The sequence below is a fragment of the Psittacula echo genome, assembly GCF_963264785.1.
Source record: "Psittacula echo genome assembly, chromosome: 3".
Taxonomy (NCBI): domain Eukaryota; kingdom Metazoa; phylum Chordata; class Aves; order Psittaciformes; family Psittacidae; genus Psittacula; species Psittacula echo.
The window spans coordinates 79546574-79561186 of NC_137736.1; positions in this window are offsets into that span (position 1 = coordinate 79546574).

Below are 14613 nucleotides of genomic sequence, written 5' to 3' on the forward strand. Positions count from 1 at the left end.
ATGTGCTCAAATGATTTTACGCTTCAAAAATTTCAGCAAAGAAATTTTCAGCAGAGTGATTTTGTCTAAAGTACTTCTTTTCTTTTTTTTTTTTTTTTAAATTGAAATTTTGTAAGTAAATAAGCACCTGGAATAATGTTGTGAATTTAATTATAATCCTTCAAAATGCATAGATCCCTTTTTTTTTTTTTTTAATAGAAATAATTTTTTTTGCCTCTGCTTCCTATACAATTTTTAAATTATGGATGTTTACAGTAGGATGTTTCACTCAATAGTAATGTTTTGTCTTAGTATGAAGAACTATGTAATGGCACTGTCTCAATAAGACTTTTTCTTATGAACTGTTGAACTAAACAATTCCTGCAAGAAACTGTTTCTATGTTTTCCTTCTAGATCTCTGGCATGGTTTTCCAGCAGTAGATGGCATTTGAGTCAGAGATACAATGTTCCTTTGAAAATCACATATCTTATTATAACATTGGCCTTGGCAGTAAGCATTCTGTTCCCTGTTTTCCCTCTTGGTCCGGCAGTGCTCTCAGGTGTCATTTATATTGTTTCTCCTCAAGTGCTAATGCTGTCTCTCAAGACTCTCTTACTGATTTCCTGTCCTTTTATTCTTTTCCAATACCTCTTTTAACTGATAGTTCATGGTTTCTCAGAAGCACAGTCACAGTTAAATCACTTCAGTTCTAATTAAATAGAAACACAGTATTTAGACAGTAGTTTTTAAGAGACAAAAAGAACATACCTTAAAAAAAGTCTATTTTTTTCAGCCATTTAAGGTGCAACATTCTCTATTGGGTTACTTGGTTATTCACCTGAATCTGAAAAGACAATTGATCAAATACCCCAATTAATTTTTTTTCTTTTCTTTAAGTAAATACTATCTTTTGAAAATAGTCCACTTCAACAGCAACAAAAATTGTCAGCTGGCAGTTATCCCAACAAGTTATTTTCTCACTGGCAACAACTCTGGCAGTAGACAGTTCCTTATAATCACCAGTCATTGTTTGGCTGAAGCAACTTAGGGATCTAAAAGACCTGGCAAACAGAACCAAAAAAAATAAAAATGGGGAAAAATAAAAATGGGGAAAAATAAAAATGGGGAGTGACAAAAACCAGCTAGCTCAAAACCAATCATGGTCAAATGAGCTAACGGAGGACAGGAAATATAATCAGAGATTTCTTGAGGCTAAAAATACTTGGTTTTCGTTCTACCCACACGGCATGTTTATATAACAATTGTATTTGGTGGAAATTAAAAGTCCCTTCGAGATGACAATTCATCCCACACATTTCAGGATGGAATGAATTGCCTTGAAGGAACAAATCATACCTATCTCTTCTATTTAGTATAGGGTAACCTAGACAAATGGCTTGAATTATATCCCTACTTCTTAACGACTAAAGTTTAGGTAAGATGAATTTTATACGAATTCCACAATGTGAATAAAATTCTGGAGAACAGCTCTGAAGTATCACAGAATCATAGAATCAAAGAATAGTTAGGGTTGGAAAGGACATTATGATCATCAAGTTCCAACCCCCTTGTCGTGGGTAGGAACACCTCACACGAAACCATGTCACTGTCCAAGGCTCTGGACAAAAACTTTTGTGCTCTCACACAAACCAAGGCTCTGTCCAAAACGGCCTTGAACACTGCCAGGGATGGAGCATTCACAACTTCCCTGGGCAACCCATTCCAGTGCCTCACCACCCTCTCAGTAAAGAACTTCTTCCTTATATCCAAGCTAAACTTCCCCTGTTTAAGTTTGAACCCATTACCCCATGTCCTATCACTAGAGTCCCTAACGAAGAGTCCCTCCCCAGCATCCTTATCAGCCCCCTTCAGATACTGGAAGGCTGTGATGAGGTCTCCACGCAGCCTTCTCTTCTCCAGGCTGAACAGTCTCAACTTTCTCAGCCTACAGGAGCTGCTCCAGCCCCCTGATCATCCTCGTGGCCCTCCTCTGCACTTGTTCCAACAGTTCCATGTCCTTTTTATGTTGAGGACACCAGAACTGTACACAATACTCCAAGTGAGGTCTCACAAGAGCAGAGTAGAGGGACAGGATCACCTTCTTCAACCTGCTGGTCATGCTGCTTTTGATGCAGCCCAGGATATGATTAGCTTTCTGGGCTGCAAGCGCACACTGCCAGCTCATGTTAAGTTTCTCATTGACCAACACCCCCAAGTCCTTCTCTGCAGGACTGCTCTGAATCTCTTCTCTGCTCAAACTGCAGCTGTGCCTGGGATTGCTCCCACCCAGGTGTAGGACCTTGCACTTGGCATGGTTAAACTTCATCAGGTTGGCATCAGCCCACCTCACAAGCGTGTCAAGGTCCCTCTGGATGGCATCCCTTCCCTCCGGCGTATCAACCGAACCACACAGCTTGGTGTCATCGGCAAACTTGCTGAGAGCACACTCAATCCCCCTGTCCATGTCACCGTCAAAGATGTTGAACAAGACCGGTCCCAACACCGATCCCTGAGGGACACCACTTGTTACCGGTCTCCAGCCGGACATCGAGCCATTGACCACAACTCTTTGCACATAAAAGTATTTTTTGCCATGAGTGTAAATGATTTTAAATCAAGAGCAGCAGGCATTCAGGTATCCTTTTTCTCTAAAATCTAAAGATTCCCATCCTCTATTTGATTTAAAGAAATAGTTTTTCTTCTTTTTTTTTTTTGTTTTTAATTTATTTATGCATTCATTTTTTTTCCTGAATGACTTTTCTTTCTCTCTCTCTCTCTATTTATTTATTTATTTATTTATTTATTTTTAGAATTTAATGACTGGGCATACAGAAACACTATTAAAACACCACATGATAGATGACATTAGAAATACTTCACTGAGCACTGTTTTCTGAATCTCTTCCACAGAAATGCAGAAAGAAAAAATATATGTTTGACATTCAAAATCTTAAGATTAAACCAAACTAATTGTAATGAATTGCAATAACAAAACAAACAACCACATGCACACACACGAAAAGAAAAACCTCTTTGTCTTCTGGATTGTGAGCATTTGGTGAACTGAATGTACGTTGAAGATGCAGCCAGAAATGCTAGAATAGCATTTTTTAATGGCAAACAACCACTGTAACCCGAAAATTATCTCTAAAAATGTATGAATGCAGCAGCTGTGACAATTAAGGAAAAAGTTAAAACAAACAAGGAAAGACAGTTCTAAGTATCAAAGGTCGTCCCTATAAAAGCTTTATTTGACTACAACAAATTCTGGTTCAGGCCACGTGATGTATGATGAGAAGAATCGTTATCTGAGTGTCTTGTTAATTGATTCTACTAATTTTTTCTCAGGTATAAAGCATTCTATTTCATATAGTATCGATCACATTGCTCATATTCAATAAATGCTGTGTAGTTTTCCTGTTATAAAATTAATGCTACTCAATTTCTGGTCCTCTTTAATTATTCAGACCTTAAGGATAAATTATATTATGCATTATTCTTGAAATAATATGAAGGAATAATTGATTGACACTGGTACAATAGAATGCCATCAATATTTTCATTTTAAATAAAATTATGCTTCAAATTACATTTATCACATGAAACACAGGAGGATAATTCAGAAATTAGTTCAAATAAAAACTTATAACTTTCATGTATAAGGGATGCTTCCAAATAACTGTCTTAGTTATTGTTCTCTATCTACTTGTCTACACCTGGAAGATTGAGAATTCCACATGTGGGAAAATCTGAGCATACATCAAGCTTGCTCCTTGCACCATCGTATGAGAAGTCATGCCTGAAGCAGAAGAACTTGCTTCACTTAGCAAATCTCTGCTGATGCACCTCTTTGGGGAAAACAGCTACAACAAACTCTGGTGAGAAAAACATTGCCACAGAAATGTGATCTGGTCACATTACTGGCTGCACAGTGAATTCCCATCTCTTTATGCCTGGGTATATCTTTTTTACTTGATGAGGTAGTGGAATGGTTTCTCTAACTCATGACAAAACTTCTAATTTTAATCTTGACATTCATGATTAAAAATCTCTCTAAATTTGCCAACGTCTCCAGGTACTAGTCAGTGATGTTTCTGACCCAGATGAATACTGAAGAGTTTTAAGCATTTCAGCATGTGATATATTTTTCTCTTGGCAGGCAGGAGGGGGTTGTAAGGGTTATCTTCTGTCCTTAACATGTCTTTCACAGGGTGGCTTCTGGCTGAATTTTGTCATTTGCGCAATCTCAAGACAGAAGGATTCTTTTGTTTATTTTGAGGGATATCTGGATGCTGACAACGAAACAGACAATTTGTGGTATGTGTGACTGCCTTTTCCTTTATTGATGTTTCTTTTTAAGCTCTACTGAAATACTATTTAGTTTCTGTGGAGAAAATAAATTTAAAATTCATCTGACATAGATCTATTTTCTTCATTTCTTGGCTAAGCTTCTCCTATGTCAAGTAATTTATAAACTTCTGGTGAATCTGAAAACAAAGTGAAAAGACAGAAACTTGCCTTGCATGAATGTCTGATAGAAAAACAAAATGGTCTATAGTAATTCTATAGATTTGTCTTGCAGTAGTTTTTTAGTCGTTTTATGTCCATGTTACACATGATTTTTTAACTGGATCGGGTATTTCTGAAGATAGTTTTAAAATGCTCTCCTACTATTTGCTTGTTTGGTTATTTTAAGGTTTTGTCAGATTTACCATTCCGGGATGGGCTAGTCTTGGCTAACAGCCAAACTCACACCCAGCTGCTCACTTGCTCCCATCCCTCAGTGGGAGAGAGGACATAATAAGAGAAAAAGCAGGAATGGCAAAGGTCATGGGTTGAGATAAATACTGAATCTTTGCTTACTCTCTTAGGTGTAGGCTGCCAGGTCTGGAAATAGGGGGACCAAAGGCGTGGTCTCTGTGAAAAAAGGTCTATGGCTGTTCTGTGCTGGACCCAGCCACTTCCAGCCATCTTAGCAGCAGACCTACCATAGCCAAGGCTGAGCCCATCAGTGATACTGGTGGTGCCCCTTATAAAACAAATCTAAGAAAGGGAAAAACACTGTACAGGAGATGGATGAAAGGAGTGAAAAAAAACACCTGTGAGAAACATTCCTGCATCAGAGAAGAAACAGGCGCTTCATATACCTGTGATGGTGCATGTCCTGGTTTAACAGTAGCAGTCATTTTTTTCTACTTCTTAGTAGCTGGTGCAGTGCTGTGGTTTTGACTTTTGGCCTGGGGATAATACTGATAAAACTGATGTTTTCAGCTGCTGGTCAGAATGTTTATCCTGACCAAGGACTTTGTGAGTCTCATGCTCTGCCAGGGAGGAGGAGAAGCTGGGAGGAAGCAGAGACAAGACACCTGACCCAAACTAGCCAAAAAGGTATTCCATACCACAGCACATCATGCCCAGGATGTAGAACGGAGAGTTCCCTGAAGGGCTAGATCACTGCAGGATGGGGGTGAGGTACCGGTCGGTGAGCGGTTGTATTCTCTTCCTTGTTATTTCCTTTATCATTATTATTATTGGTGGTAGCAGCAGTGATTTGTGTTATACCTTAGTTATTAAACTGTTCTTATCTCAACCCATGGGAGTTGCATTCTTTCGATTCTCCTCCCCGTCCCTCCAGGAGCGGAGGGAAGAAAGGTGTGGGGGGGAAGTAGACTGCGTAGTTCTGATTTACGGCTTAATTGACTCCCCCGACCCTCTGGTCTGATCTATGACCTAAGAAATTCTTGTCAGACCTAGGCTTTCGTGCATCGAATTGAGCAGTGAAGGGTCCCTTAACCATACCAAGGACTCTTCATGGTTAATGAGTGAGGCACTGATTGTAGCAGGGACTCCTGTGTACCTGGCTAAGGTGAGAAGCTTAAATGAAATAGAATTTGTTTAGTGTGTTTTATGTGATCTTATCAAAGGTGTCTTAAGTGCGAGAAAACCAGACAATTTTAGATGCCGGAGTCTTTTTGTCATATCCTAGCTAAGCAGAAACATTCAGCTTGATGACAACCCTTAGTCCAAAGCTAGTAAAAATTTCCCCTGAAGATACATTATAAATGATGTGGTGATTTGTATTAACTAATCAAATAAAAAGATTGAAGTTCAGGCTGGATGACAACATGCAATTTGAAGGCCATTGTTTGTTTAAAAGGCTAGAGAATAATAGATTTTATTATACTGTCAGTGGCACACAGTATTTTGTAAGAAGTAGGACTCTAAACAACTTTGTAACTTTTCAAAGAATCCAGTAATTATATTTCATTTATAGAGTTGGGCAAAGATCCTTCAGGATTTTTATTTTGTCACAATGCATTTTTTTTGCTACCATAAATAATTATTTATCTTAATTTAAAAAATTTTGCAGTTTTTTGTCACTAAAATGACTGAGGAAATTTATCAAAACCTTGCCGTACAGATGTAAAGCAAAATAAATATTTTCTTTATGGGATAAAAGTTCTTTACTGCAGAGTTATTTGGAAATTTTAGTCCATTATGACCCCATTTGGCACTTCAGTTACAAATACTCAACTCTGGTCAAAAGATTGTTGCACTCAGCTGGCTTTCTAAGTAAGACTGAAGACAAAACTACAAGCCTGCAAAATTCAGCAGCTTCTGAGGCATTTTCTCCTTGCAGAGAACAAGTAAATCTTTCTGTTTACCTACATACTCATTCATTTTGCATTTTGCTTCTTTAATCTTTTTTCTCAACTTAGCTCTGTTTTCCTCTGTTAATCCAAAACTGATTTATTAGTTGAATTTATGAAGTACTAGGCATCCTTCTTACAAGAAATTAAGACTCTTCTAACTCTTGAACAAAGCTACAACTACACTTTAACTAAAAGGAGATAGGGCTTGGGAAGAATTGCCATGCAATGTAAAGAAATAATATTTTTGTTAAGGCTGGAGTATCCAGTTTACTTTTCTACCTTTCACTTCTGTTTTAATAGCCCCTTCCTTCCACCTATCCTACTGCGATACTATCCCTTCATCAGCTGGCCAGTCTGTTTCTGTGCCCACATCTGAACTGGACTGGGGAACTGAACCAGCCAAAAGGAAAATAAAAAACAAAAAAACCCCACAAAACCCAAACCCATCAGATTTTGACAGATTTGATGTTTCCTGCTGTAATTCAGTATGTGTTTGCACAAAAAACTTCTGCTGGAGGAGTGGAAGATGGATTAGAAGGGCAAGAACAAGCAGCCAGGAGAAAACAAAAGGCTTCAGTTCCTGAAATCAGTTTTACCACTGAAGACCTTCATATGGAGCTGTGCCATCAATACAGGCATTGCTATTTTCGCTTTTACCTTAATTTCCGACATTTCCTCCTAACATCTTGCTATCCCACTTTCTATGTTTGTCCAGAGGATAATTGATGACTTAACACTACCCTTTTTGCTAACATAATTTTTGTTTTAAACTAAATAAACTTTTTTTTTTTTTTAAATGGTTGAATTTACAATATAATCTGAACTTGAAACACTGTAATCAGCTTAATTTGCTGCTTCTTTTTTACATTTGGAGAGAAACTTTTGTGTTGGCAGCTGGTCTGTCTTTCCTACCTATACCCACCTAATAAAAATTAGAATTTCTTCCTGTTTATGTAAGAATAAACTCTCTTTCCAGAATTTTCTGCTCAGGGGTAGCTGACAAGTTTGTAAACTAAAAAGTATATTTTGTTCATCAATTTGATCAACATAACAGAAAGGAAAAGCTAGAAAAAGCTCAAAGATTCAGTTCTTGCTAACAGTAAATATTTAAGAAACAACTAAAACATATGCGAACTATCATATCCTGTATAGCTACAATTGAAATTAAGTCAATCATAAAGTTGGGTCTGATTTCAGTAACCTAATTTAAACATTCAAATTTATTTTTTGTGTGTACTTATATATAACCACTCTAAAATATGTAAGTATACATAAGAATTAACTATATTATTTCATATGGACACTCTTTCAGAGAATAGGTTTATTTTTTTTTAGTGGAAAACTATCATTCTCTTGTACAGGGAGTTCATCCTGCAGGGGTTCTATTTTCAAAAATTTTATTTTTTAAACAATGATTAGAAAATTAAGAGTGGCTAATATTTTTAGACATAATAATCTGTCTGGTATTAAATGTACTGCTTGATGAAAGCTAATTTCTCATCCTGATGTCAGGTGTTAAGGCCTCCACACTAGTGATTTTTGCATTTATGGCTTTTGTGTGTGCATGTATGTGCTCCAGCACCTGCATTTTTTTCTGTTCCCTAAGGATTAGAACTGCGTTTGATTTTATAATTATTATTTATTTAAAATAATCTGTATCACTGACTTTTCTAACAGAGAGGTCTAAGATGTATGTTTATTTTCTCTTCTGCATTTTTATTCATTAACAATGAGAAGTGGTCTAAGACCTAAGTAGTTTCTGAGAAGATCTCTGTGGAGCCAATGGGACATCAGTACAGTCATTGTGCTCCATGGCTACAAGCCTCCTCCAAATAAAATAGATCAATGATGTTCAATAACCTTAAACTTCAGATCCTTATCTTTAGCCCTTTTTTAATTCTGTACTTCCTTGATTAATTCCTAATAATTTCCTGTTCATCTTTTATGGTATTGCAACTCCTGAATAGGGGAAAAAAAGTATATCTGAAATACCCAAAAAGGTATTGTCATTTTTATCAAAGCAATTAAAAAAACTCCAAAGTAAAACTGCCACAGGTGCATTTTTTATTAAATAGTAACTGACTGGTAAATACACAGTACAGTTCTTCTTAGACTCATCCAAGTTGTAAATCTATGCAATAGAACAGGGACAAGAAGCAATTAATGCATATATTCTAATATATTAAAGAAATATGGTTATGTGCAGAAATCCTCCATGAAGTTTCTTCATTTTCTACGTGCCACAGCATGTTCCCAAGCAAAGAGAGCTAATCTCAAGAAAGAACATAATATATAAATATTATACAAGACAGCTTAACATTTCATAATAAAAACCTTTAAGCAACAAGAACTCCTAACAGTAATGTACTTCTGTTACATTTTGGATTCAAATATACCTTCTAAAAAAATTCTAACTTAACACTGAGAAGTCTCATTACATGAAATTTACTTGAAATTAACTCATTATTTCTATGTACTGCTGCCTTTTAATTTTCAGTTTATAACTCACATTTTCAAAGTGATTTTCAGTATGTTTCTACAGAATGCTACACATTTTACATGACAGCATAGAGCATTTCATTGATGATCCACCACCTTGAGATAAATGTGTGTGTTCTTTACACTCTTGAAACAGCTTTTTTCTCAGCCTTAAGTATGTGTATAAATACTTGAGCGCATTAGTCTGTCTTTAAATCAAGTGACTGATATAGTGTCAGTCAAAATAATAAACTACAGGATCCTAAAAATTATTATCAAAGCTAATTAAGCCTTTTGGGGGAACTGTTTTTTACTTACTGAAAAGAGTGTATTTACTTATTGAAAAGTTATTCTTTACCTAAGCAGTTATCAAAAATCTTCCTTGAAAGCATATATCCACCAAAATCAAAAATATTCATTTTCCTTATGTATATACTAGGCTTATTATAATTTTGATAAGTCTCTACTATTCACAAAATGATAAAAAGAAAACTATTTCACAACTCAGAGAAGTAACACTGTCAATTTTCAGCAAGGGAATTTAGACACTTTATTGCTGTACTCTCAGTCATTGTAGGAAAGTCACCCCAGATGGTGAAGATGACGTACATGGCAAACAGGAAGGCAGGCAGAAAGCAGGTTTGAATGTAAGAGAAATCAGTAAGGCTGAGTGGTATAGAGAATAATACCTTAAAAAATTATTATGGTAGACCATTGCATAGCAAAACCATATCCTGGTAGACTGCTTTTTGGTTTAGGTTATAGAAGATGTGCTAGTTCAAAGATGGCTTTCCACACAGGGTAGAAAGGGAAATGCAACAGTATTACTACAAACTCATAATTAATGGAGATACTGTCTAAATGGGTTATCACAGGGTAATGGCCAGAGTGAAAATATAACAGCTGTGTTTTGCTTTGAATGGAGGAGGATCTGAAATGTAAATATATAAATATTACTCACCACATTTCTGTTAAGCTCTACTGTGCATTATACAGGTGCCCTAGAGCTTTATAACCATCTGGGTACTATGCTAACTTGACAAGCTATGGACAGAAACAACAGTCCTGCCAAGAAAAATAACTGAAAGCAATCTGTGTTTCACCAGCCCCCAAAAAATAGCATAGCTTATTTTTCAAGTGCAATATTCAGTTCACGATAACATTCTGTTGCTTAACAATATTATCTGACTCCATGTAAAGCAACCAATTAAAGAAACTAGTTCAGCAGCCCTGCATATATAAGCTTCAGGCAGTAATTTGTCCTAGAAATCAGATAGAAACAGATGTAAACTGATATGTGCGCAACTGCATCTCTTCCACTGATTATTCTTTTTAACCCTTCTTCCCCTATCTCTAAAGGTCAGGTGTGGCATGGTCACCATTTTTATTTTTCTTTTGACTCAAAGGTAACTCTTCTGTTTTTATTTTCTGGAATGCAAATGTGCCTTAACGCTGTCAGCTTAATTCTTGCCTGGTATAAACTGCCATAGTTATACCAGTTTAAAGCTTCTCTTTCTCTTGCATCTATATGTGACTTTTTACTGTTATGACCCTTCTGTCATTTCACTTCTGCTATGATGAAATTCAGGATTTTCTCTTTCTGAAGGACATGTCCTTCTCAGCAAGCAGCACAAGCTCAAGTTTTCTGGGCCCTCTAATGAGGTACATATTTATTAACTACACTTTAAGCAGTCCTGGCTATATCTTAAAACTTATGAACATTCAGGAAGATTAAGTTTCTGCCTAAAAATATTTTTTAAAAATATTCATAAATTTCTTAAAACATATCTATCTTTACAAAGGGAACAGAGTCAGCCTATTGAAAAGACAATGACCAGATATCTTGTATTATCATTGCTAATTCCACCATGTATAAAGAAAGGCATTTAATTTTTCTTGGAGACTGTTTGAACAAGAAATACAAATATTGGAGATTTAATAGCAGATGTGTACATTTTCAGGACCATGCATGACTATTTTTGACATTTTCACTAGAGGTTTTGCATGCTTCAATTTGTGGTCCTAAAGATTTTAGACTATCTTTGCATTATGTAATAAAGTTCCTACAGTCCTGGTAGATTACTTCAATATGAATTATTCCAGCTCAGCCCAGGGCCCTGTTATCCATGTTTCTGACAATTAGATGCAGTTTATAACAATGTCATTCTTTTTATCTTGTCAAGTTCTTTTTTTATATCCACTGCATTCTAGTTTGTATTTTGATTCCCAATATTGGCACAACATTACTTTTCCTTTTTGAATGTATTTCACTTGGAATGAAAAGCAGACCACCTGGAAAGAATGAAGCAAACTTCTTAGAGCTGGAGCAGCACAGATGTACAGGAGAAAGAAATGGAAATTTTAGAGCCCACATAATGGCAGTTAATATATAATGAATACCATGACCACGAAGTGTAGACCAGCTCTAAAACTTCCTTTCAAAGGTGCATAATGACATTATCTTTTCACAGTAAGTAGTAAACAGCAAAGAAGTGTCGTGGTTTAAGCCCAAGCTGTAAATCAGAACCACGCAGTCTACTGCCCCCCCCACCCCCCACCTTTCTTCCCTCCGCTTCTGAAGGGACGGGGAGGAGAATCAAAAGAATGCAGCTCCCACGGGTTGAGATAAAGACAGTCCAGTAACTAAGGTATAACATAAATCACTACTGCTGCCACCAATAATAACAACGACAAGAGAAATAACAAGGGAAGAGAATACGATACCGCCCGCCGGAAAAGACAGCCCGACAGAAAAGAGGACGTGCCCTTCCGGGTAGCTCTCAGTTACATCCCCGGGCATGACGTGCTGTGGTATGGAATACCTCCTTGGCCAGTCTGGGTCAGGTGTCCTGTCCCTGCTTCCTCCCGGCCCCTCCTCCTCCCTGACAGAGCATGAGACTCACAAAGTCCTTGGTCAGTCTAAACATCAGTGTTATCAGCTTTTGTTCCCAGGCCAAAAGTCAAAAACACAGGGCTGCAACAGCTACTAAGAAGGAGAAAAAACTGACTGCTACTGCTGAACCCAGGACAAGAAGGCAAAGAAATAATAAATAGTAAAGCAAGAATAGTAAAGTAAATTAGAAATAGTAAAGAAAGAAAAAAATAGTAAAAGGGAACTACATTAATTTCACTGCTGGATGGATACAGTACATCTTCCAACTCTATCCTTTGCAGCTCATGTACTACTCATGGCGAAAGGGAGTCTATTCGTCTTTCCAGTTGGTATTTTTCTCTATTTTGGCTTTCGCTATATCTCATCTGACATCACTTTTCAAGACTATCTACCGCAGTATCTTTTCTCCATCCTATTGGCAGCCTGTCATGATGTATTCCTATAGGAATTTTTTATTTTTCTTATTAAAATAAGTCTATTTTTATTTTAATTTCTTTTTCCTATACTTTTTTATATTAATTTTTATAATTATTTTTTCTTATTTCCTGCTTGATGAGGGAATGAATTCAGCAAATTTCAGTTGCTTTTTCTTGGGTTTCTAAGCGTATGTGCGGCTGCTACTGGATGATGCTCATTATAACAGGGAAGAATAGCTTTCTCAGATTTTCCCTCATTTTCATGTCTTCTTACCTCAATATTTATATATTTAAAAAAAAATTTTTGGTGCATGTCCCATTTGGTTGAGGCTTTATGATTTCTGTATTATAAGATATGAATCAGCTTTTACATATATTATTCACAACACTGTAAAATCAAAAAGCTCATAAAAAAGTGACTTGACTGTCTCTTCTTATTAGCAGCATAGAAGAACATTCAGATTTGCTGCAAGTGCTACAACGTCTGCAACAGTATAGATGATGCAAGTGTTTTTATTTGAGGATGAAGCTAATTTACTAAAAGCACAATTAAATTAGAGTAGGCGGTTGAACCAAGTCATAACCGGAGAGCTGAAATGACAATCAATTATACAGTATATGTAAATGAAATAATAAATTAATGTAGAGAAACAGAATATTGCTAAGTAGAAAAAAGCACTATAAAAAGCAAGACCTTTAAAGACATGTAGGAAAAGGGTTGTATTATCATTGTACTGTGTCTGCTGGCCTCCTTACCTTGGTTTTAAGTAATTTAAAATCTGCTTAAAACTGAATGGTTGAAAGTGATGAGCAGGTTTCCAGAGGGTTTACTGATTACTTATCTCTACTGACAATAGTATCCTTACTGACTTTCCATTACTATTTGCAGGTTCCACCAAAAATTACATCTGAACTAGGAATTACATCAATATATAGGATAACATTTTCTCTTAAAGATTTCAAAGATTCTTTATTAAAATCTACTAACTTCCTCAAGTTTAGCAGCCTGAGATATATGATTCCTTACCTTATATTCATTCAGAGCAAATATCCTTCATTATATATTCTGTATCATCTGTTGAAACAGCCTTTCTCCACCAGCTCTGAAAAGAAGCTTAACTGCAAAGAGTAAATCTGAACTTAGATGATATTTAATCTATCTAATTTGATGAGGTGCTTCTATTGAGAGCAGGGCTGAAATATGCTCAAGAATCTTCTACAGCTGTGAAAGTGTTTAACATAGTGTTTAAGATATGGATCATATGATTGTATTAAAAGCAATCTGTGCACATTGAGCCACAGAAATTCCACACAAAATCAAACTCTCCAAGCTGTACCAAATCATTCTTCCAGCCACTTAGCTCCATGGTCTACCATCCATGAGACTGCAGTAGTTGCAAACAAAATTTAAATACAGTGCTGCAATTCAAATTTAAATACAGTGAATGAGATCTGAATAAGATCAGGTCTGTAATGTGAAAATACTATATTTTATTAGACCAATTTACATGGGAACTAGTGACACATTTTCAGATATGCTAGGTTTTTTTCCAAGTTGCAGTATTACTTTGTGGTCTTAAGACAATCAGACTTTAATAAAAACAAATTCCAGAGCTGGTTATGCCTCAAAAAGACTGGATTGTGGAGAGACTCTCCTTCATTTAATCTACTGAGCCATTAGCTCAAGTGTCATAAATGATTTAATTGCTGTGTGAAAGAAGCAGAATGTGCCAGGAGAAAAGAAACACCAAAACAAATAAAGACCCCTCAGAAACCCCTTATTTATCAATTCAACAATTATTCAGATAGAACTGTCAAGAAGCCATTGAAAAAGACCACTCAGAAAGGTAAATCTACATCAATACTATGCTGGTTGTCTAAACAAATCCGGGAAACCATTAAGGCTTTAAGGACTTAAACTTTTACCTGAAATCAGCCAGTAGATGCTGAGAAAGACAAATTGCAGGACTAACGCATTTCCTATGGGGAATTCTATTTAATGCAGGATCTGTTCAAATCCGCACTGTGCAGGTTTGCTTTTTTTTTTGCTTATTGATGGGGAGGCTATACCCCAATGATTTCAGTTAAATTCCTCCCTGAAAGGGATGTGAGGCTGTGTCTCTGCATGTGCCTGTAAAGATGGGTGGCGCAGTGTGGTGCTTTCCCCTGGCATAAAATAGAATATGAGATCAG